The sequence below is a fragment of the Melanotaenia boesemani genome, chromosome 13, assembly GCF_017639745.1.
Source record: "Melanotaenia boesemani isolate fMelBoe1 chromosome 13, fMelBoe1.pri, whole genome shotgun sequence".
Classification (NCBI taxonomy): Eukaryota; Metazoa; Chordata; class Actinopteri; order Atheriniformes; family Melanotaeniidae; genus Melanotaenia; species Melanotaenia boesemani.
Genome location: NC_055694.1, coordinates 8,592,746 through 8,615,955, shown reverse-complemented (window position 1 = coordinate 8,615,955; position 23,210 = coordinate 8,592,746). Strand labels below are relative to the sequence as shown.

The following is a 23,210-nucleotide window of genomic DNA, read 5'->3' as shown; positions in this document are numbered from 1 at the left end:
ATTTTAATGAAGGCTAGAAAATTACTTTTGCTTGAAATTATAATTTCTTTCTTAGAAAGACATAAAAATAAAAATTCTTAGAAAATTGTTATTCAGTTACAACTACATCTGTTAACAAAATCACCTCCACCTCTAACCCACTGATTGTAATGCTTTGGTTCTTTAGTCTTAATGGTTCTTTGTTTACCTTTGTTTCATCTCTCTAACAAATTTAATTAAAACCAGCCACATACTTTTTGTGTAATTTTTTTTCCAACGGGCAAAAAGAGGACAACAAATATCGTATATCTTCTTATATCGAGGTAAATACAATAAAATGATCTACTGAAATCTACTGATGAAAAATGTATGTTCTGGCAGATGGAGTTACTCTGCCAAAGCAAATTAATAAAAAGTAAAAGTCAAATTACTTCATTAAACTAACGTCTGGATATATATTGTGTATAACATTCCAAAAAGCTAATATGAGCATAATTTCAAAGACCAGGCTATGAAATTTTTCCAGCATGATGAAACACTGTGAAAACACTTCACTCATTCTCACACAAGAAAGTGTTTCCCTGTTCTGTATTTAACTCACAGCTCCAAAAAGCTACAGAGCCAAAATAAAAACAGCTAAAAATCTCATGAGAAAAAAACAAGCACATTTCTCTCCCTCCAAACGGTCACATCAGCGCAGCAGGATGATGTGACTGGTGACAGTGTCCGACCGCTTAAAACTGACGCTCCCAGCCATTGTTTGCCAGCAACACACCATTACATGGGCTGGGGCCAAAACTAGGAAGTCTCAGCTTTCACCTGGGGTGAGGTGCTGACAGCAGCTGAACATTCACAGTGATAACTGTGTTAATGTGAAAGAGTGAACTGCTGACTCATCTTTAAAGTCTGGAGTGGCTAGCTTTGTCATTTTGAGCATTATTTTGCATTTGGAGTACGAGCTTGGAGAGAATATTTCAACCTAATGAAGCAGAATGCATTTTGCACAACAGCAGTGTTATACATCCAATAGGACACGTCCACTTTAGTAATATACTGTAGGGTGGTATGCAGGCGGTACAGTTTAGAATAAGCTTCTTTTCTTTCTCTTTCTCTTTGAGCTCTTCCAGCATTCGGGTACCAGCTGCCTACTTGGAGGGAGCAGACAGAAAAAAGAAACAAGATTGGTGAACTTCAAAGCTTCCTCTCATTTTCCTGGTTATGTATGAGAGATTCTGAGTATTTCTTAGTGTGAGAGCCACTGGGAGTGGCTGCCTGGGGTACAGACTTAATGAGCCTGTCTGAATGTTTTAAAGCCTGACAAAAGAGAACCTTCAGAGCATGCTCAGTATCAAAACGTCTCTTGCAATATGGGTTTTAGAGGTGTAAACATACAGCGATAAGCCAAAACATTAAAACCATGGTTTTGCTAACCACAGTTAGCAAGGTATTTTTTTATCACTGTTGCAATGCTGAGTTCAGCTCAGAAACCTTAGGTTCTTGCTTTCATGTGGAGGTTACTTTGATCCACGCTGTATCACCCTCATCATTCAACATTGCAGCAAGCTGAACACACCCCTCCTGGCAATGGCACTCCCTGACAGTTGTGACCAGAATGGCTCAGAAACATGACAGATTTTAAAGAGTTAATGGGGCTTCAAAACTAACAAGATGTGTCAAAACAAGCCCTTGACACACAAAAAAAAAAAAAAAAAAAGATCCCCCACAAAGATCTTTTGCCCAAGTCCTATGATCAAAGCTGTTTGGCCACACGTTTGATCCACACAATATCTAGCAGGGGGATTTCATATCTAAAACATGCAAGCAGATACCGATATGTATGTATATATAATATGATCCCTCACAACCTCAGCAGTGTTTGTTTACTATGCTTCTGAAACTTGAGCGATCATGTGACCACTCTGAATCCAAGACATTGACTGTTTCTGACTATTGCAGCACCAGATCCTCTTTAGTAGCAATAAAACTACTAGAGCCTGTATTTCAAAATGTTACTTCAGGTCACATCAGTATGTAAAGAAAACAGAATAGATTTCTCTTTGAGTATAATAAGCCTTTCAATAACACAGCAAAAACATTGCAAGCCATTCATGGTAAATTTCTTATATAGAATTTGAACTCAATTTACTAAAAACTTTGTGATGTTAAAGACAGGTCTAATGGTGATTTGCAAGAGTCAGCATTAGACAGAGAGTACAAGCAGCCTAAGATAGGTTTTGTCCTTGGTACTGTCACCTCAGTGCCGTCTGAGCTATATGTCCCATGAGAGACAGCAGAAAAAAGAGCATCCTGCAGCACTTTATGAAATCCCCACCCCTCTCTCTGTACTCCTCAGCAAAACTGTCAGCCTCTTTTCGTGTCTGACTACTCAGCCTTCAAAGATAAAGACCCAAGGGCTTATTTCTGCATTGTAACAATGAAAAAGACCTGGGGATTTTTAGAGTAGTGTACAGATTTTTGGCTCCTCTTGGCTGTTTTCTCTGTGTTTAGGGAGGTTCTTAGAGATGCAGGTCAAGTTAAAGGTGCAAGCAGAGCATCTGTCAGCAGGGCAGCCTCCTGGACACTCTCCAGATAAGAAGTACACCCACCAGGCAAGCTAAATGAGGCATGATAAATGAGAATTATCATGATACAGTACTACACCCCTCTTCTAAACATCCATACCACAAACTACGCACAAACTGCATGAGAACAAGGTCCTTAAATAGCTTGATCCTGGGTCAGATCAGGATCCAAATGGTGTTCAGTATCCCATTCATAAGGAAGGCTTATGATTTAGCTCGGAGATCAGCTGGGACAATATGCACCAGAAAGTAACATGCACCTGCACTGTGGTAAAACCCACCGAAAAGAGAAACGCTAAGTTAGAAACAGCAGTTCCAAATCCATCACCACAGCGACAGCCACCAGCCTTGTCCAGATTCCTCAAAGGAAGTGTTCGAGCAATGCTGAGAAGAGAGTTGAAATACACCCTTACCAGCACTACCGTAATTCCGTAATCCTGTTCGCCACAACAGGCAAACCCATTCACCAAACAGGCACTTAGTGTTAATGTAACAGTGCCTTAATAACGTCCCTCGACCGCTCTCCCATCAGCACCAGAAACTGCAGTCCTCTTCACACTGTTTCCACTGCAGTAATACTTGTTCTCCTGCACACACTCACACACACACACACACACAAGCACACACACACTCAGTCACTCTCTCTATAACTACCCCCACCTCTGTTTCGCTCAATCCCCTCCTCCTTTCCCTCTCTCTACTCTTTCTGTCTCTTTCACAGAAAAGATCCCCCTCCCCTCCTTCTCACCTCTCCCTTCCCCTCGCTTTCTCTCTGTCTTCCATCTCTCCCTCAGCTCCAGCACTCACTGCTCGGACGACTGATTTGTGATGCTGCTCACAAGGTGCTGTATGCACCAATCTGTGCCCCAACGCATAAGGGCAATTCAAAAAGCATCCATATGCTTGTTTGAGCAACCAGCATCCAACCTAGCTCTGCTGCTAGGGGATGACATGGGAATCAGATATGTTCCTGAGCTGCACATGAGTGGGGAAAAAGAGGGGATGCAAATGAAAAGAAATGAAATGACAGAAAAGGTGACACCTTGAGATAACAAGATAAAGACTTCAAGAATCTTGTCTGCTGTGTGGTATCTGCAGCAGTAATTTGCTACTTTGTCTCTCTTGTCATTTATCTGATTTATGTCTTTGGACCTGCATCACTTCCACTGTCACTGAGGAAGATTTTAATCTTTAACATGTTCAAGATACATATCGTGGCATAGCTTACATAAATATATGACTTTCTGTTAAAACCAAAAAGGCCTTTTGCTGGAATGATTGTTCACATTTTGACACTATTCCACATAAACCTCTGAAACTGGAAGAAGAGGATAACTTTTTACTTTGTTTAAAATCTGCAAATTTAGAACAATACTACACAGACCCCCTTTGCTCACCATAGGCCCCCCCGCCCAGTCAGCATATGACTCTGTAAATCTGCTCAGTAATGACAATATGTGACGCACTCTTTTGCTTAACACCAATGGTAAGCCAGACAGTTTGGAGCCCTTCGGGTATTGCTGTATGTCACGGAAAATTATCATCGTCCCCTAAGTGAATCACACACCTTATTGGCCAACAATGAAGGCTTGATCCAAAAATCAATAAAGTCTACATCAGTAAAAATAGAAGGCCAAGAAAATGAGAGATGGCTCTTTGTAAATTCAAAACATACAGCTGGAGATGGAGGAAGGCTAATTTTTTGTGTGTGCTGATAGCATTTCTCTATGTTGGGTTCATGTAATGTGTTGTTTTTGTGTTTTTGAATGTAGCAATTAAAGGTAGGATGAGACTACTCTAATTGGCACTTCAAAGATCTGTGCATCTTGATATGGTCTTCCTTGTGTATTTTTCTTCTTGTATTACTGGATAATTGGGCAAAATTTAAGGAACAAGACAAAATCTTATTTTATTAGCAAAATGTCTTGAGCTATCCCTCATTTCTCTATATTTTCCAATGAGCGAAAATCTCTTGTAATCTTAAATTGATCTTGAGCAATCATTCTCCAGGCTAGCAGTAGCCTTTTCTTTGGACATTGGCTGCTTTTTCACTCATCTTCAGTCAAAGGACCATTTCTGAGCACATAGTTACTAGCAGTCTCTTGCAAAGACACCTTACTTGGTAAGCTTTCTTTGATTGCATGTCCAATTAAATAAGTTTACAGGCATGAAACAGTATTTCTGCACCACAAAGGTGATTCCTAAAAAGCTATGTACACAGTGTCCTTAAAGATGAAAGGCAACTGAACAAATAGAGGACAAAGAAAGAAGTATCACGCCTAAAAAAAACTATCTACAGGAAACAGAATCACAAAGTGATTCCTTAACAAATGGAATAAAAACTAGGATGACTCAGAAAGCACAGACCGCCACCACTCACCCCAAAACTTCAAGAGAAAAGCCGAAGGCCCAACAGCCCACCTCGTTACCAAACCCATGCCAACAGTTTTATGTCTACTTCAAGCTAACTTCACTGTCTATTTCCATCAATCCTTGACCCTGAAACATACACTTACACATCAAGATGTAAACAGTTACAATAGTCTTGAAATTATTGAAGATATTCACATTTTCACTAATGGTGGTAATCTGGGTTAGCTGTTAGTAAATTTAACATCTACCATGATGTCAACTTATAATTTTTGCCTTAGATTCTGGGCATTATCTGTTAAGTTAGAAGCTGTAATGGTAAGCTGTAAATTCCTAGATACAGGTGGTGATCTGGATCACCCCCAAAATCTAATCACTTGTTCCTTGGTGACAGTAATAAAAATACAGCAAAGACCTGAAAGATGCATCTGGTCTAGCTTTTAAAAAAAAAGAGTGTACCTGGATGGAAAAATACACAATATAGCGTTAAGGGTCTTGCCTAAAGGCCCAACTAGAAGGTGTTAATATTCATCCCCAGTGGGATTCCAACTCAAGTTTCTTGCATGGGAGCAGGCCGCCCTGCCAACTGAGCTATACAGATACTTTAAAAATCTTTTGGATATAGGTGGTGATTCAGATCACCCCCACAATCTAATAACCTGTTCATTATTCCATTTCTGAAATTTCCTGAAAATTTCACCCAAATCTGTCCATATGTTTTTGAGTAATGTTGTAACAGACAGACAGACAGACAAATCAATGCTGCTCAATACATGACTTCCACCATGGTGGAGGTAAATAGATTCTTTATATACAGCATAGTATTTCCAGTAATATTTGCACATATCTAAATAAATCATTGGGAAAAAAACACAAGTGCTAGCTCAAGATTTTGCACATCATTGTATACTTCTAAATTTAATGATAACAAACAATGACTTATTCTCTATTTAAATACTTTCCAGTCCTCCATGGATCCATTTTCTACTCTTTATTATAGTCAGGTTGTGGAAGCGGCAGCTCAAGGAGGGAAACCCAGACTTCCCTCTCCCTAGTCACTTCTTCCAACTCATCCCAAGGTGTTCTCAGGCCAGCCAAGGAATACAGTCCCCCATCTCTGTCCTGAGACATTGGGACATACCTGGAACACTTGATCAGAGAGGCCTCCAGGAGACACCCTAACCAGCTACCTCATCTGTCTCCTCTCAACGTGGAGGAGAAGGCTGTACTCTGACACACTCTTGGATGACTGAGGATCTCACCCTATCTTTAAGAGAAAGCCAGACATTCTGGAGGAAACTCATTTTAGCTTCCAGTATCTGCAATCTCTTTCAGTGTCGCTTCACATTTAGCCGCGAACCATTCCAGAGAGAGTTAATGATTTTGGCCCAATGAAACAAACAGGACACATCATCTGTAAAAAGCACCAAACTTTCCAACCTTTTTTGTTTCACAATATTTCTACCTTGCACAAAATAACTACACTGCTGATGTATTGAAGAAACACACCACGCCGTTCAACAGTATGGCCCACCAGTGTGGCTTTAATAGGTTGAGGATGACAATTAAACTGAAAAATAAGCTTCACAGGGCTTTAGCTGCATAGACAACACCTGTCTGCAGGAACAATCCATTTATATTCCTTTTTTTGCTTTTTCACTTGCATTAGTTGACAGGAAATGCTGAACACTGCCTTGAAAAACTCAGACAGGGTGCTTCCATTCTTCCAGCATCTCTAAACTTTATACTTGTTTTTATAAAGGTGAAGTTTAATTGGCAACTTTCCACTGCAACATACACTCAACAATTTAACAGTTTTTGTTCCTCCTGTATGAAAAATGTGGTGACATTTGATTTTATCAGCTCCAGTCACTCCTGTATTTTGAGCAGTTTTCACTGCATTGTAAAAGATGTCTTGCAGCCCAGTGCCCTGAAACCCGAGCAGGTCTGATTCAGTGTCTGACAGGGAAAGGAATATTGATTAACCAAGATTCATTGCTCACTGGGTACACCCATCGTGACCAGCACTTTCCCCATGAGACAGTAAATGCAGATGGACATTGACTTGTAGTGACAGATGACTAATATTTATACTCTAATCATAGTTTTAAGTTGCTTCCCCTGCAGAGTGTAAATGTACTGGAAATCTAGTAATTATCTGTATATTTTCACTGACTAAAAAGAAGGAAAAAAAACTCCATCAGACCTTACTTTGAACTAAACAGGCCAAGTCTCTGGAGAGATTCAGTACAACTTAGGATACATTTTTAATAAGGCATGCATGTGGAGACTTACTGCATCAAGCTTCCAGCCTTGCATCAAAAGCTGCTTAGTCAATGACTGTGTGAAGCCATTAAAATGTGTTACGCTATGTTTTTTTAAAAAAAAAAAACTCACGTGTAGCACCATGTGTTTCTCTGTGCAGTGATGAATCCCACACGGTTGTAGTGAGCTTATTTCAGGGAAAAAACAAAACCTTGCAGGGGTCCTTAAAAACAAACACATACATCAGCCAAAGCCTAAATATCCAACAAAATGCACCAAGAACACAAATCTGCTACTTACACAGAAACAAAAGACATTACTCAATACACATACAAAAAGAAAACTGCTTCAGAATGAGGCACACAGTGTGGCACTCTGGAACATTTGGAAGTGATGGGCTAAGCAGCAAAGTTACATATACTTTGTGCCCCCTCAGGCTTACTCTCATCACTGTGACTTGCCGATTTGTGTTTTTATCTAAATTGAGCGCATCGCTCTCTGTAGTGTCCCTGGGTGCATCTAGTGTTACATTTGTGTTTTTTCACGTGTTCCTACTGTTCTGTGTGTGTGTGTGTGTTCTTTTTGTGAATCATGATTTTACGAAAAGAAATGTCACTCCCATATTAGTCTGTTACACAGGATGCAGTGCACATGCACAAACATATGACAGCACCTAATGTTTCTTTTTTACTCTTTAAGATGTATGTCCGCGATGGCTTTAAGGGTGAAACTTTGAAGGCTCACTGCCACCACCCCGTCTCCAAAGTGATTGCCGCTTTCATGTTAGCATGGTAAATATTCCACGCTGTGGCTGGCAGTCAAGGATTAGCTCTGCTTCTGTATCCATGCTGCTGCAGATGTGAGGTGATGCAACCATGCAGCACTTTGCATTTCATTGTGTTGGCTCATTTTAAACTAGGCAGGGTGAGAGATAAACCTCCCTACTAGAGTCATATTTCTAGAATGAGCTTCCAGACTGCCTTTGATAAAGCTGTGCAATGTGTGTTGCTGTAAGTGAATTTACTGCGTGTGAGAATGTTAATTGAAGACTAAATGGCACATTTTGCAATTACGTTGGTTTGAGTAACCATGCTCCTGACAAAAGAACAAATCAGTCTCATTATTAATGTGCCAGATGTACCTACAACATTAGTGGTGTAATAATTAGTGAATAAACATTGGTTAGGAAATTAACAGCTTTTAAAATGTCAAATGAATCGAACTGAACAAAAACTGCAATATATTTCTATATACACAATGAGGCACATTTTAGGTAAATCCTGCCAGTTAGATTTTGTTAGAAAAATTAATCAGTCAGTTCATGAGATCTTACAAAATCCTAAAGCTCTCTTTTTTGTTATTTTTAACATCTGGCCCTTGTATTTCAATTCAAGCCTTATTTGTAGATCTCATCGATGTTCTGAGCTGCAACAGATCCCTGAGGACATTTTTAAACTAATTAATTGATGCTGAATCATTTGGAGTGATAACAAAGTTTTATAAATTCATACCTAGAGGTTATTTGATCCACATTTTTAAAGGTCTTACTGCATGAATCTTCCACTTTCTGAGGTATTTTACAAGAAACTTTCTATTTCTTGCTGATTTGTGCAGCAATTAAGCACAGGATTTTTTTTTCCTACAGTGTTAAACAACTTTAAAATGAGAATTACTTTTGAACCATAATGACTTTAAGATTTTCTTTTCCAGCTCTGTGTGACTCCTAAAAGCCTAACTATGCAAATGAAACACAAACCGATACAATACATAGTCATACTCTTACAAAACGTCAGTAATTTAAATATTACTGGATGTCAGAGTTTACCATTTTTGTGCTTATAAAAATAGATAATGCATGCTGGAGGAGTCTGACTTGTTTTTTCAGTCAAATTCTGCTATTTATTTCTTAAACTTTAAATACATAAGTGGTCTCAACAGTTTATGTGTCTAGTGTAGTGTGGATATGTCAAGTTGTTTACTAGCTGTATTTGGGATTAAAAAACATAATCCTGTCCCCGTAAGCATCCTGAAATTTAGCACAATGTCACTGTTGTCCTTTATTAGCCAGTGTAGTGCTGGCAAAGACACTTCTCTTGAAGGCAGACTAATTATGAAGTTTTATTTTTAGTGAAAATGTTTAATCTATTTATTGATTTTAACAGTTATATTTTCTTATTTTATTATATTAATTTAGTGTGTGACGTTTTCTATGGTGTGTATAAGAAGCCGGTATCTTATCTTATCACAAGTTAAAAAAAAAAGATGAAGTGGCGTCTTTTCTGTGAGGGGATGCTTACTGTCTCAGTAAGTTACTCAAACCAACATAATGTGGCTTTAATGAGAATCCACTGTATTTACTAATGATCCTAATATTTATCTCCTTTGTGTAAGTAACTGTTGATGTGGTGGATAATAATATACTGTACACAGTACAGTACACAAGGAGCAGTGGAATTGGACTGCAACAGACTGGCAAAAAAAAACCTTGAGGAACAGAATACAATAGAAAGGCTATATTAGATTTTGGGTCATATTAGACCAAAAAGTTATTCTAAAAAGCTAGAACAGCTCTAAAGCAGTATTTTTTGGACAAATGGAACTAAGATCAATTTCAACCACAATGACTGGGAGATAAAAAAGAACAAAAAAGCATCCGTGCATGCATGTTATGTGGTGAAGAAGCTGGTTGCAAAGCAACCAGGAGATATTTAAGGTAAAGATATTGTGTGGTATTCTCCAGTGCTTGAGTCAGCCACCTGATTAAAACCTGATCACTCGATGACGACAAAAACTAAAGGCAAAAAGACCTTAAACTGAAGACAGCTGTACTGCAGGCCTGGAAAGCATCACAAAGGAAAAAGCTCATTCTTTTATGACGTCCATGAGAACATTTTATGCTTGGTTAAGTTAATTTGTTCATTTATATTCAAGCTCCATAAAAAAGGGGATCTGTAGGGATAAAAAAGTGTTCCTCATAAAGCTGTCCTCAAATTAAAAGTAAATAGCCTTAAATTCAAGCTGAGCATCTGAATGGAAAGCTCACTATTATTATTACTATACATACATATATATATATATATATATATATATATATATATATATATATATATATATATATATATATATAATTATATATATATATATATATATATATAATAGAAATACTTTATTAATCCCTTTGGAGAGTCCTCAGGGAAATTTGGGAATATATATATATATATATATATATATATATACATAACTTGTATATATTAACTTGTTAATCTGTAATTAATAACTTAATTATAATAATTTACTTTTCAGCATCTTTAACCTAAGTGTTTTTTCTCTTAAGGGCCTTTATCTTACTTTTTTGGGTTATATCTAATTTTTTTTTTTTTTAAAAAGGGCCAGTTTCTCTTTTTTAAAAAAGGTCAGTTTTACACCCACTTTATGCAACTCTTCTATTAAGTTTTTTAAAACAAAAACATGTCTGTTACCCACTTTAAGTTATGCAGCTGTAGCTGACTGAATGTTATATAACAGATATGTTGAAATATTGATAGATGTTAAATGTTACATTAAACAATATTTTCAGCTAACTATGTTGCAAACCATATAACAGCCTATAGTGCTGCAACTCCAGTCCCCAAAATATGATATATCAATAACAACAGGGGTGACACAGGGCAGAGAGAACAGTATAATGGTAGCTGGACAGAGCTGGTATAAAAGCAGCTGCCACTAAGCGTCCTCCCAGGCGTGGCTGATGTCCTCTGGGTTTTATTAGCTCTCTCTGGCCCCTGCAGTATTCCAGCTTACATCACTCATTGAAATGACTCTGATTAATCAGCTGAGTGCTGGTGTATGTGGGTGTGCTGGAGTCTGGCGTGCAAAGAGCCAATCCTTCAGTAAATCATGCTTGTTCACAGCAGGCTGCACGTCTTCCTCACCACACCTTTCCTGCTTACTTCACACTGCAGCTGGCTCCTTCCTCTCTGGCACAGGCAAAGCTTCTCTAAGAACAGATGGGAGAATGGGGAAAACCCAACACACGCTTCCTGCTGACATCTAGTGGAATCCAAAGCATGTGATAGCATTGGGTTTAAATCTGATTACACACTTAGCTTTAACATTGAGATTTGTTTCTTTTGTGAATTCCCAGAACTTGTTATGAAGTACAAAGAACTCTACTCTTCCAAAAGAATTCAATTCTCCCACAAAAACAATGATAAGCAACAGGATTTTCCTTTCAGGTCAGCTAACGTTTCCTCCTCATAGCTCATCGGAGTGTTATATTATTGGACAGTTTCAGAAAGCATCCAGCCATAGACAGTGTGCCATCTGGGCCATGCCTTCAGTGGACGGCGAGGGAACATGCTCGCTGGATTTCTGAGAGGGGAGCTGCAGAGGATGGATGCGTGCAGCTATGTGCAGTGATCTGTCCCTGCTTAAAAAGGACAGTCACAGCAATGATTCTGGACCGCTCTGATGAAGTGGAGAACGTTTTCCTCCTCCCTCTTTCTTTCTCTCAGAAATCTCTGAGCTTGTGCTGCCGAGCACATGGCATCTGCTCGTGGGATACTTACAGCCAAAATCTTGAAGTCTTGAGAAATGGTTGGAAGTAATCACAGTGAGAGTCTTGTCAGTCAGAAATCCTGTAGGAGAAAAATAACATGAACTCAGAGAGGGGTATTCACTTTTTGATAGATATAATCCCTTGGATGTCCGGGAGGGCATCTTGCTAAAACATTTGATCACATTTTTTTTTTAAATTAGGCAAAAATGAAGCTGACCTTAAAATTGACAATCATCATTTGACTTATCTGAAGACTAAAGTTAATAACTGCCATTTATAAAATATCTGCACAGTGACATGACAAAAATCATCTTGTGCCAAAGGTAGAATATTGATAACTGTCTCCTGTTCACACAAGCAAGTTAATGCCTAAATCAGTTTTGATCCCTGAAGCTAGAGGACGGATAAATTTTCACTGACAGCTATTTGTTACACACTACTGCTCACCAATTATCAAATTAATTTATTGCCATTACTGTAATAGCACTCTAATGACTGTCTATTTGAAATATAGCAGATTTTAAACCTGAGTCGACACAGTTTCAAGTTCAAAGCACCCATTACTAAAATTATATTAATTTGTTCTTTCAACATTTTTGCCAAAACATGTATTCAATGAAAAAATAATAACCAAAGACTTAGATTTCAACATACTGAATTATGTTATTGGCAGGAAACTACCAATTGTTTGGTGACCCTGAACCAGCCCTTCGTTATGCTGCTGTAGAAGCTAAGCTAGTGGAGGACCACCTCCAATGCAGAAAGAACCCCTTAATCCACTCTCCTCTCTCTTACTAAATATGCATCTGTATGTCATTATTACATGTCATTAACTGCGTGTTTCCATCTCCTCTGGTTTATGCCTGTCATCCTGCACTTTTTTGTACCCTGTAAAATCTGTCCAGAGTCTAATATTTGTTGTTGTCTCTTTCTTGTTGCCATTTTCTCTTTTCCTGTCCCCTCACACCAACTGGACGAGCATGATGGACACCCTTCCTGAGTCAAGACATAAATTTTAAGACTCAACATTTGTACCACAAGATGAAGCTCAATGTCACAACTAATACAAAAAAAATAACATTGAAAGAGGCTGAATTAGCTTTTAACTGAATTTTAAATATAATAACTTCTTATTAAATCCCTAAGGGACATTATATAGTTGTTATAACTGACTGAGGATGGATGAATGGATGAATGACTTAATTAACTAATAAGTTGGCAAACTGTTGGAAAGATGGAAGTGAAATGGGGTGTGGTTTAATTCTCCAGAGATGGCCATGAATGCACTGGGGTGTTGTGTTCGTCGCTTGGCAACAACTGAGCTGGTGATCTCATATGCTGTGTTGGAAGCTAACAGGTAGACTCTCTCAGTAGTCTTACAGCCAACAATTCAATATCTGTAGTGCAGAGACAGGTAACATTACCATCTGTTAACAAACACTGCCATTCCTTCTATATTATGGATGAAAATCTATAAACAAAACATGTCCTACTTCCTGAACAGATAGATTAAAAACACTAAAGGTAACATTTGCATGGGGAAACATAAAGCACAAAATGAATGCATTACCAATAGATTTATAGACATGATGGGAAATTGAGGCCATTGCTACAGCATACATTTATTACTCTTTTTAACTACTGTGTGAAGCTGCTCACGAGCATGTCTCAGGTTCATTCACACACTGTCTCATTACGAGGGAACTGGCTAAAAAATCTCTGCTAAGCAGAACTTGCAGACATCTTTGTTCTTACATGCAGCACCCCAGAAGATCTCTGGGAAATGTCAAAGGTCAGCTTGATCTGCCATTTATGCAAACAGAGAAATTCTCTTCTCAAAGGATGTGTTATTAAATATGAGACTATAAGACCGCTCCATGGGTGAGGGGTGGTTTAATAAAGACGTATCTGCCCGACAGTCATAGCTAACAAATCAAAATATTTTGAGCCTCAACACAGTTTGGCTATGTGGTCATTCACATAAATACTAAAGACAATGAAGCAGGTTGTCTGATAAATGTATTTTAGCTCAAAACTGATAGTCAGTGATCTAAACTCCGGCCTTTATTTCATAAAGATTTAATGCTTCTTGAGTAATGGGGATGTCCAAAACAAATTGTAGGTTAGTTTTGAGCTAATGCCAAAGCCAAACGCTGGAAACCATTCAACTTGCTCATTCATTATAAATCCATCAGCTATATCTCAAAATGCTAGTTTTGAGGATCAGACATGCTAACTCTGCCTTCAAACATTTAATTCAAGGTATTAGGGGCAGCATCCAAGACCCACTCAAAGCTTTGACACCACACAGTAGAAATGAACGAAAAAACGGTTCAGAATATTTTTGGAAAATGATTCATTCAGTGTATTTAGTTTTTGTATTTATTTAAATTTTTATTTAGTTTTTTTTGTTGTTGTTTGTTTTGTCTACTATCAGACCAGCAAGAAAAACCTCACATAGAATTAGCAATGCTTATGTACAATGCAAAAAATTAAACAAGTGGGCATTCATTAGTGAAATAAGAACCCCTTTATTGCAGCAACATGAGTCTCAAACAGCCTCAGAATATGGATTTAGAACTCAGTGCCTCCTCATTGCCCTCTAAATAATTCCAACTCCAGACCCTCATCGTGCAGGTCACTCTTGGTTGTAGACCAGTGAAAGGTTGGTACCACTCTGAAACCATGTTCCCTGCTTCATAGCTTTCCTTTAGCTGTTGAGAGTCACACTTTGATCAAACCAACTTTTTACCTGCTTTGGTTGGAAAAAAAAGGGTACAAAGTTTTTAACTAAAATATTACATTTAGATTGTGAGGCGCAACTTAAACTTATCAGAGTCCTCAAATGTTCTTGTTAATAAAAACAATAATAAACTTTTATGATAGGTGAGATTCTATCTTTGCTCTCAGACTTTGGGGATTTTGTTTCTATTTGAAGAGCAATTTTCTTCCCGTTTTAGCAAATCAATCAATTTCATGATTCACCGGACTTAATTGTGCTATTGTAATTGTATCGTGAGAGACATCCATGGGGAGAAATAACCAATTTCATTTGTGAACTTCAGTGAGGGAAAACATTTAATGAAATTTAAATGTGTCATCTCTAACATTAAGTTCCCTCTGCAAGGTTTGTGCATTCCAAATGCATTATGATTCTTCTAAACACACTCAAACCATCCACTGAAAATCCTGTTTAAATGAGCAGCGCCATTGCAATCCATCCTTCATTTGGACTTGGTAAACCCATATACTGAAACCAATCAGTTACGATGAATAAAGCTTGAGGAATATCATCATGAGGAATATCTAGATAATTAGATGAATTGTGATAAACATCAGTATTATATAAAACAAATAACTTAATGAAGGAGTGAGTACAGGGGCTCTTTTTATGTACCTTCACAGCTAAATACTTGCAGTCATTATGGAAACAGAATGAAAATGTCAAAGTGACCTGTTTGTTGGTAGCTGGAGGGTAGCAGTGACAGGATGGGGGGCAGGGGGGCTTAAGCATAGCAACAACACTAAATTTGTAAGAATATATAAGTGAAATTCTGTTACTTAACAAAACCAAAAAAAAAAAAAAAAAAATCCAACGGAGTTTAATTAGCATCCCACATCTACCAGTAAGTCTTTTTGCATGTCATGTCTACAGAGTAAAATAACCTTCCAGCACAAGTAAATGGTACCCCACAAGGACAAACATAATAAAATCGAGGAATATTGTAATTGTGCCAGCTGACAGAGACAACAGGCTCTAATGTGCATATTCTCAGATACAATCACATCATAGGGAATTGCTTCTTGGCGAACATGATTGCATCCTTCCAGACATGTTTATGCCCCCAAGATCAAACTATGCAGGGAAAATTGAACCAGAACTTCATGATGACATTCACATGACATTCTGCGAAGCAACCTGGGACTGGGGTCACATCAGATCGTACATCTATGAGCCAAATCACTGAAGGTCAGCACTAGCCTTGTAACTACAGCAGGCAGACATAATTACGTTGTTAAACACACCACAACAAGCTTCTAAAAATACTGCATAATTCTTCAGCATATGCTCCCGAATCTTGTTTGAATTATTGACAGAGTTACTGTAGCTTAAGAAATCAACTAAATGATGTCTTGTTTGATACACAAGTACAGTTTTTTTCATGTTTTTTTTAAACTGCAAATTTTAACCTTGGCTCTCACCATGCTATAATGTTGTGATGAGTGCTCATTTAAATCATGACTGGATTTGAAAATACATTTTCATACATTCTAACTTGACCTCTTTAACTCTCAATCAAAACCTGACGTGTTTTAATGATTCATAAATAGGACCAAAGGATGTTTTTATGACAGTGCTGCTTAGTCTACTCAAAACAAATAGTGTACAGAAGCAGGATTTACTTGTATGTTGATATCATATAAAGCCATTTCCAAAATATCAATTTTTTCTTTAAAACTATCACAAAAGTGCTTGTTTAGGTGTTTGTGTTAGCTGGTTTTTCTATTGACTCGTCAGCTCCTCTCACAGATTTAAAAAAAAAAAAAGTTGGAGCCTTCAGAGAAGGTTTTTTTTTATGAAATATTCAAAGTGGATAAAATCCTATTCTTGCCCCCCCCCCAACCAAAAAAAAAAAAAAGAATCCTCTGATTATTCTTATTCCCAAACTGGGCTATTTAATGAAGGGTACCATGTCCAAACAACTAGAAAAGTAACCCAGCACCAAACTAGTGCCTCTCCATTCTTTAACAAAATCACTGTGAGGCTTTTCAGACAGCACTTGAATTGCTGAACCCCCCAGAGGATTCCACGCTTTCTTCCCCTCGCTCTCTCAGCCTCCAGTTCTCACTCGCTCAGTGTCTGTCTCCAAGACACGTGGCTCTCCAGGACTGTTGCTACAGGAGACTTTTGGGGGCTCTCAGCTGCCCAGGGTCTCTGGAGCGTAGCATATGAACACTGGAAGATGTGCATGTGTGAGCGGAGAGCTTTCTGCGCAGGAGGGATCTGGCCCAAATTTAATCTCTCTATTGTGAGGATGAAGGGTTAGAGAGGGAGAAAAAAGGGGGGGCTGTTCCTGCTGAAATCCCACTGGCAGTGCTGCAATGCAGGGGTTTAACACTGAGCCAGAAGGCAGGCAAACGCATTAAAGAACTTGCCTTCAGATAACAGACGCATATTTTCACACAAACATGAGTACACACAGATGGACGAATGCATGTGTGCAAATACACCAAAGTCCATTTGATCTGAAAAAGCTGCATAAATTTAATTTGACCAACAGAAACGACTGTTTTCAATACTGTGAAATGATGTGACACAGTGTTTGATAAAGCAGCTTTTCCATAAGCAGCTGTGGGGCATTTGTAACATTATAGTACTCAGGTGGGTTTATGACGATCAGCTTAAAGTCCAAATCTTTAAAACATTCACAAATGGGAAGCAGAACTTGCAGATATGGATTGTTTAAAAGTATTATAGCTGATAAATGTGTTTTTAAGACTGCATATTTACAACAAACTGTGCAGAAAAAATGACAAAAACATCCTTGGGTAGGGCTTGATTTAAGATTTGAACAACCTCGTCTTAACTGTGTCCTGATCAGCTTTGATATTTCTCGTGTCATCCTCTTTTTCCAACCCACAAAAAAACTTTTAAAAAAATGCTGCAAATCTTAAGCAATCATCAAATCATATGAAACAATTACTCATTCAATCATTTTTAGACTATTCGTAGTATTTATGTGTAGCAAGTTATTTAGCAGTCATTCTTCTGATTATAAGTCATAGAGGGAGACCGCCATGGGCTTCACTTTAAGCCCGAGCAGTTTTTCAGAATGTATGAGGTGAGGAGCATGATGGCTTGTTGCTTACATGGCAGATTGCAGACTGGGGGAGTCTAATGCAGTCAGCAGAAACAAGATATTGATGGCACCTTAACTTCGTCATGCTCTGATACAAACAGTAAACACAGACAAAACTGAAATGATGTTGTCCGTCAAACGTTCTCCTGCTTTGAGAACGACATGGAAAGCTGAATCAAGCTTAAAGGAACCAGTGCTGGCGGGTATTATGTGTTAAAAATGTTCTTTTATAAGTGTTTATGTTGTAGAGGAATTGTGAATTTAACCTTCTTAACTGTTGACTTGTATTAATTTTGACTCACATAACGTAGCTCTTTTGCTGTAGACAAACCTTCTGCTTTTATCCGTCATGGCTAATCGCATCTGCTGTCAGTTTTATATTTTTGTGTTGGCCCTCTTGAATTTTACAGATAAAAAAAAATAATATCAAACAATGGAACATTTTGTAGCTCACAGGAACTGTGTGTTTTGATGTTTTGACACCATTTGCTTCTTCTAGATTAGCATAACTAACGGCTAATGAACCAAGCCACTAGTTGTCTGGAGACATCTCTGGCAGGATGTTGAATTGCTGTTTGCTGTGTAATTAATTCTTTACTCTTGAGGCTATTAATGACTGTGTTAATCATTCTCTGGAAGTGGTCAGTGATTACTTACTAACCAATTGCCGATCAGCATAATAGGTTTGCAATTACTGGTCAGTGTTTTTATTCATCGTACAGGTTTCTACATCTGTTTTCTAAGAATATATTAATCTATGTCAATGAATATCGAACAACTAAATATTAACACAAACTTATCACTGATTCAGGTTGCATTTCACACATGAGAAGAAATTTGACAGGTGAGCTTTGAGGTTTAAATTGGAGCCATAGGCACCCCACATCACCATGGGGTTTGAATATTTGGTTCACAAGCTGCAGGGAACATTGGTACCAGCAGAGGTCTTGGGGTGGATAGTTTATTTGAATGCTAGGTGAGCAAACCAGGTATAAATCAGCCTAAAACTCCATTAGGTTGAGTCCAAAACAGATTAAACAATCATCTAACATCAAAAATATTCATACAACAAATAAAATGCAAAATATTGATACCTATTTATCACATCAAATCTTCTAATTTATTCATCCTACAGACTCATGAATCTATCAGCACCAGGTACTATCAAAGCATCATGGTCACTAAGTTTGACCTGAAGGCTTTCTTCCGTCTTCCTCCTTTGGTGTGTCAGAGGCTCTGACACACAGAAAGGATTAAAAAATAATGAAAAGAGTGATCTAAAACCATTTTGCAGAAATACAACCCTGATGGTTTGGGAATACCCAGCATTACGTCTAGCAGAAATCATTTTCAATTTAGAAGAGCAGGTTAAATCTCTGTTAAATCTGAAATGGCTGCATCAAATCAATTTCAGTGTTCTGTCTGGCAGCAGTTAAAAAGTAATTGCTCAATCAGTTGCATGACACAGCATAAATGCCAACAAGAAAGATCTGGTTCACACCATTTCCCCCCCAGTCTTTAGAGCTTTTTGAAAAACAATGATCTTACTTCACTTGTTTGAAGAAAGCACCATTTTTTCACAAACCTACTGTCCATGAATCCTGATAGAGAGTGCTTGCTTTCCTCTGGCTACCTGCTCCACTGAGAGACAAGACCTGTGTTCATGTGCTGAAATAAGGCAATTCATCATCCAGTCCCAGAGTAATGGTCAACAGCAGGGACGAAACGGCACACAATTCCAGATTAATTGCTTCCCTTTTTTGCCTGCCCAGTGAATGAAACATAACATTACAAACCACACTCGACATAAGGATTAAATATCATTAAAGAAATGATGAAACTTGTCAATTTACTTCCTGCTTTTGATCATGAATGATTTGCAAGCAGATCTAATAGTTGCCTTAATGTAAAAAAAAAACAGTTTGAGGTAGAGGGGTCTGTAAAAAAACAAAAAAACAAATGAAAGTCATAGAGCCGAACAAAACTATCTAGATTACAATGTCTCTGCACTGCATGCTTCCTGAGAACATTGTGACACTGGAAAAACAACTAACTCCCCAGGGGACCCACAAACTCCTATAAATGTCAAATAGGCTTTAGTAATGTGCTCTGCAAGCAGCTATTTCTTTTGGACAGCAGCTCTCAACATAATAAACCATATTACCTACCAAGATCTATCTATAGCTGGAGGAACATTTTATCCTCTCAGTGTGCCACATTCCTCCTGCAAACCAACAGTTCATCTCTTTGGTGTACATCCTTAATGATCTGATTGCACTTAATGATTTGTCATTCTGAAAAGTCTCACAATGAAGAGCATAGTCTTGTTATAAAACTTGTAAAAGTTGCAGATAAAAACTTGTCAGATGAGGACAAATCTTCTCTTTCGCCACTTGTATTGCGGTCAGAGGTATTGTAGGACAAATGATAGACAAGCCGCAAGCAGCTGCTCATGTGGATCTTTCACCTTCAGACCAGCAGAGAACTCCATTATGAGTCAGACCCAAGTCTTGGAAACCACTGAGCCATTAGTCAAACACAGATTAAGTGTGACAGCTAACCCCTGGTGATGATCTCCTTGCACCGTATAAATGCTGATTTTTGTTGTTGTACTCTTAAATCTGCCTCGCTGCACTGTTAATAACTACAGCACAAAGCAACAGTATATTCATTTGGAAGTTACAGACACGTCAAACATCTAATCAGCCGAACAAATGATTAAAAAAAATCTTGAATAATAAACAAGCAACTGTTAAATAACATCTTTCAGCAGTGACTAAAACATTCACTTAGTGAGGGGCTCCTATTTAGTATACTGTGCATAGAGATGAGCAACAACAGGCTTTAGTAAGCTTTAGTAGGCTTACTGGAAGTTGTTGCTTCCCACTATAATGATCTCTCATTTAAAGTCTGAACATGTCTTTAATTTACTAGAATGAAAGAGATTACTGTAGTTTTAACAGTTCAAAATAGCCTTTCAAACCCCTGACAGTTTATTCATCTGTACATGAAATAATATTGTTACTCACTTTTCAGAACAAATGGATTTATATTTTACCACATATCTCATATAAAAATGCAGTGTCTCCTGATGAGTGATGGAAAGATTTGACCCAATAACATTGCAATATTTAACTGAGATCATCTGTAAAGTAGACGGAGAGTCTATTTCAATTAAGTGCTCATTAAAACCTAAATTAGACACTGACCTTTGAAACACAGTTGCACAGGGAAGAGGAGAGGAAGGTAGACTTGTGCTTTTAAAACATCCCTGTTTCTCTAATTAAAATGAAAACTCAGTGCTGTGGTTTCTGGGGTTTCTTGGATTTCATTTAATCAAGTAATTGCTTCAACAAGCATGCCGTAATAACTTCTGTGTTCATACAGTATAATTTTCTTAGACTGAGTTTCACTTGTCACCCGCTGTATATTGGAAAATATCTGCTGAGGTTATGCAATTAATCAATTTGTGTTTTCAACAAAATCTTGTTTCCAGTTAATGTAAAAACAAGATGATGGGGAAAAACAGTTAAGATGTCAAATTGTGTTTCACAATGACACTCTCATTTAGTCCTTTGATGCAAATGAAGAACACCTTTCCTCCACAGATTATGTTGTCTAGCCCCTCACTCAACGCAAAAACTGACCACAGCCATAATACCTACATATAGATTTGCATAAAAAGTAAATCAAGTTGTGAGTTGGTGAATTATTTCTTTGCTGTAACAATGCTTCTTGGGAATATATCTTATACCACTGGAAAACCTGTTCATTTCCCTTTTAAAATGGTGCCATGTTTGGAAGGAAAATGTGTTTGAAGGTTGAGCAACAGAGTTGAATGCGTGGATTACATCCATGAAAAACTCAGCATATCCTCTCTGCCAATGCCAAATGGCTTATTCTTCTTGTTTGGGGTCATTTATTGGATTGAATGATTGAAGTCTGAAAAACAAGACATACTAGAAATTTAATAACTGACTTGACTGCTAATCTGTGGAAGACTGCCTGTGGTTCCTCAGTGTTGACAGGGTGAGGAAACAGTTTTTCTTTGCGGTGTTGTTCTCTTAAGACGACTCCTTTGCAGACTATTTCTGCTACCCTCTGTTATATGGCACTTGGCCTTCAGTTTGAAGATGTTACTTGGCCTCACTCCAAATAATGCCAGCCCTTGGCTTTTCTAAACACCAGCTTGATGTAGTCCTGTGGCACAGATCCAATCCAGTTAAGTGTGTGCTTGGAGCAGACACTAAATGACCACTGTAGCAGGGTGTATGCAGACAGGTGAAGCTACTCTGGAACCACCTGTGATACTTAACTCTACTGTTCATCCCACAAATGCATCTTCTTTACAAATGTGGCACCATTTAAAAGGAAAAAACAGGCTTTCCAGTGTTACATGAGCTATTGCCAAGAAGAAATGTTACAACGAAGAAATAATCAACCAAACACACGTTTCCTTACTTCTTGTGATAAGTCTATATTAGTTTTTAAAAAAAATCTGCCAGCTAACTGCTGGAAATGTGTAAATGTCTGATTTTAATCAAATCCAAAGAGAGATTTCTCAGCTGAAAGATGAGTTATGTATAAATATCTGTAGTCATTAGCTGCACATCAGCTTAAATTTATGAACTATTCAAATTAGATTAAATGCATCCATTTATGAATGCAGTCGTGTTCTTTTTGATGTTTAAAAATATAACCACAGAAGAATTATTTACCATAAGCGCAATGAAAGGCAGAAAAATATATATAAGGGATGTCCCTGCAGGTAGACAGCAGTGTATTATCACCTGCCCTCACATAACCTTGTAATCTGAGAATGGCATCAACAATCAATGAAGGGAGGGATAGAGAAGACAAGACCAATCGATGCCTGTTAGAAACACTACGGTAATTGTGCACTTATCACTCCACAGCAGCAAACTGCTACGAACCGCATGGAGCCTGAGCTGGTTGACCAATGGATAAAACTTACAGGGTGTCAGGAGAAAAAAATCAATTCAAATGAGAATTGTGATTCTTGCTTTTCCTAAGATTCACAATTTGCAAAACTAAAAGTGGAGGGAGCCTCTGTTTAAAGCAGTTATATAAAATGTCCCTTCACTAAAAAAAAAACAAATAAATAAATAAACTGTGCCTTCTTTTGTCACATGGTGATCGAGGAAATCTTGTTTCTAATAATGAGTTTTGTCTTTTTTCTGCAGATAGAAGAGCATTTTAGCGGACATGTCTACATGTCTATAGATATTAAATCTAATTCCTTTTCCAGCTGAAAGCCAGATTCAAAAACTGTGATCAGCAGCTGTTCCCCAAAACCTCTTGGGTCTAACAACGTAGATAATTCTGTGTTACATGAACACTTATTATCATGACTGCATGAGTCAAGTATGGCAATACCAACACAATAACTGAACAGCAGTAATGTGCAGTAACCAGCAAGTCAACATCCTCACAATGTTGACATCACAGATGTGCTATGATCACCCTCTCCATTTAGCTCAGTAGTGGGCAAAGAATTTCCAATTAGACACAAACTATTGCCGAGGCAAATGAAAAAGTCATCACTTGAGTGGATTTTTGTTAAAACCAACAAGT

At 37.9% G+C, this 23,210-nt stretch overlaps 1 protein-coding gene across 5 annotated transcripts in view; it reads right to left on the bottom strand.

Annotated features, from left to right (window-relative positions):
* Positions 1 to 23,210, bottom strand: part of LOC121651056 (synaptotagmin-2-like) — a 56,603-nt gene that overhangs the window by 18,662 nt on the left and 14,731 nt on the right. For 2 of the 5 annotated variants that reach the window (XM_042002908.1, XM_042002912.1), the window contains exon 3: positions 11,765 to 11,833. The exons of 1 other annotated variant lie outside the window; for it this stretch is intronic. The gene's annotated coding sequence lies outside the window, so the exon portion shown is untranslated. Of the gene's footprint in view, positions 1 to 2,842; positions 2,906 to 2,974; positions 3,072 to 11,764; positions 11,834 to 23,210 lie in introns of those variants that run through there. 2 more of the 5 variants (XM_042002910.1, XM_042002911.1) reach the window with 2 other exon arrangements.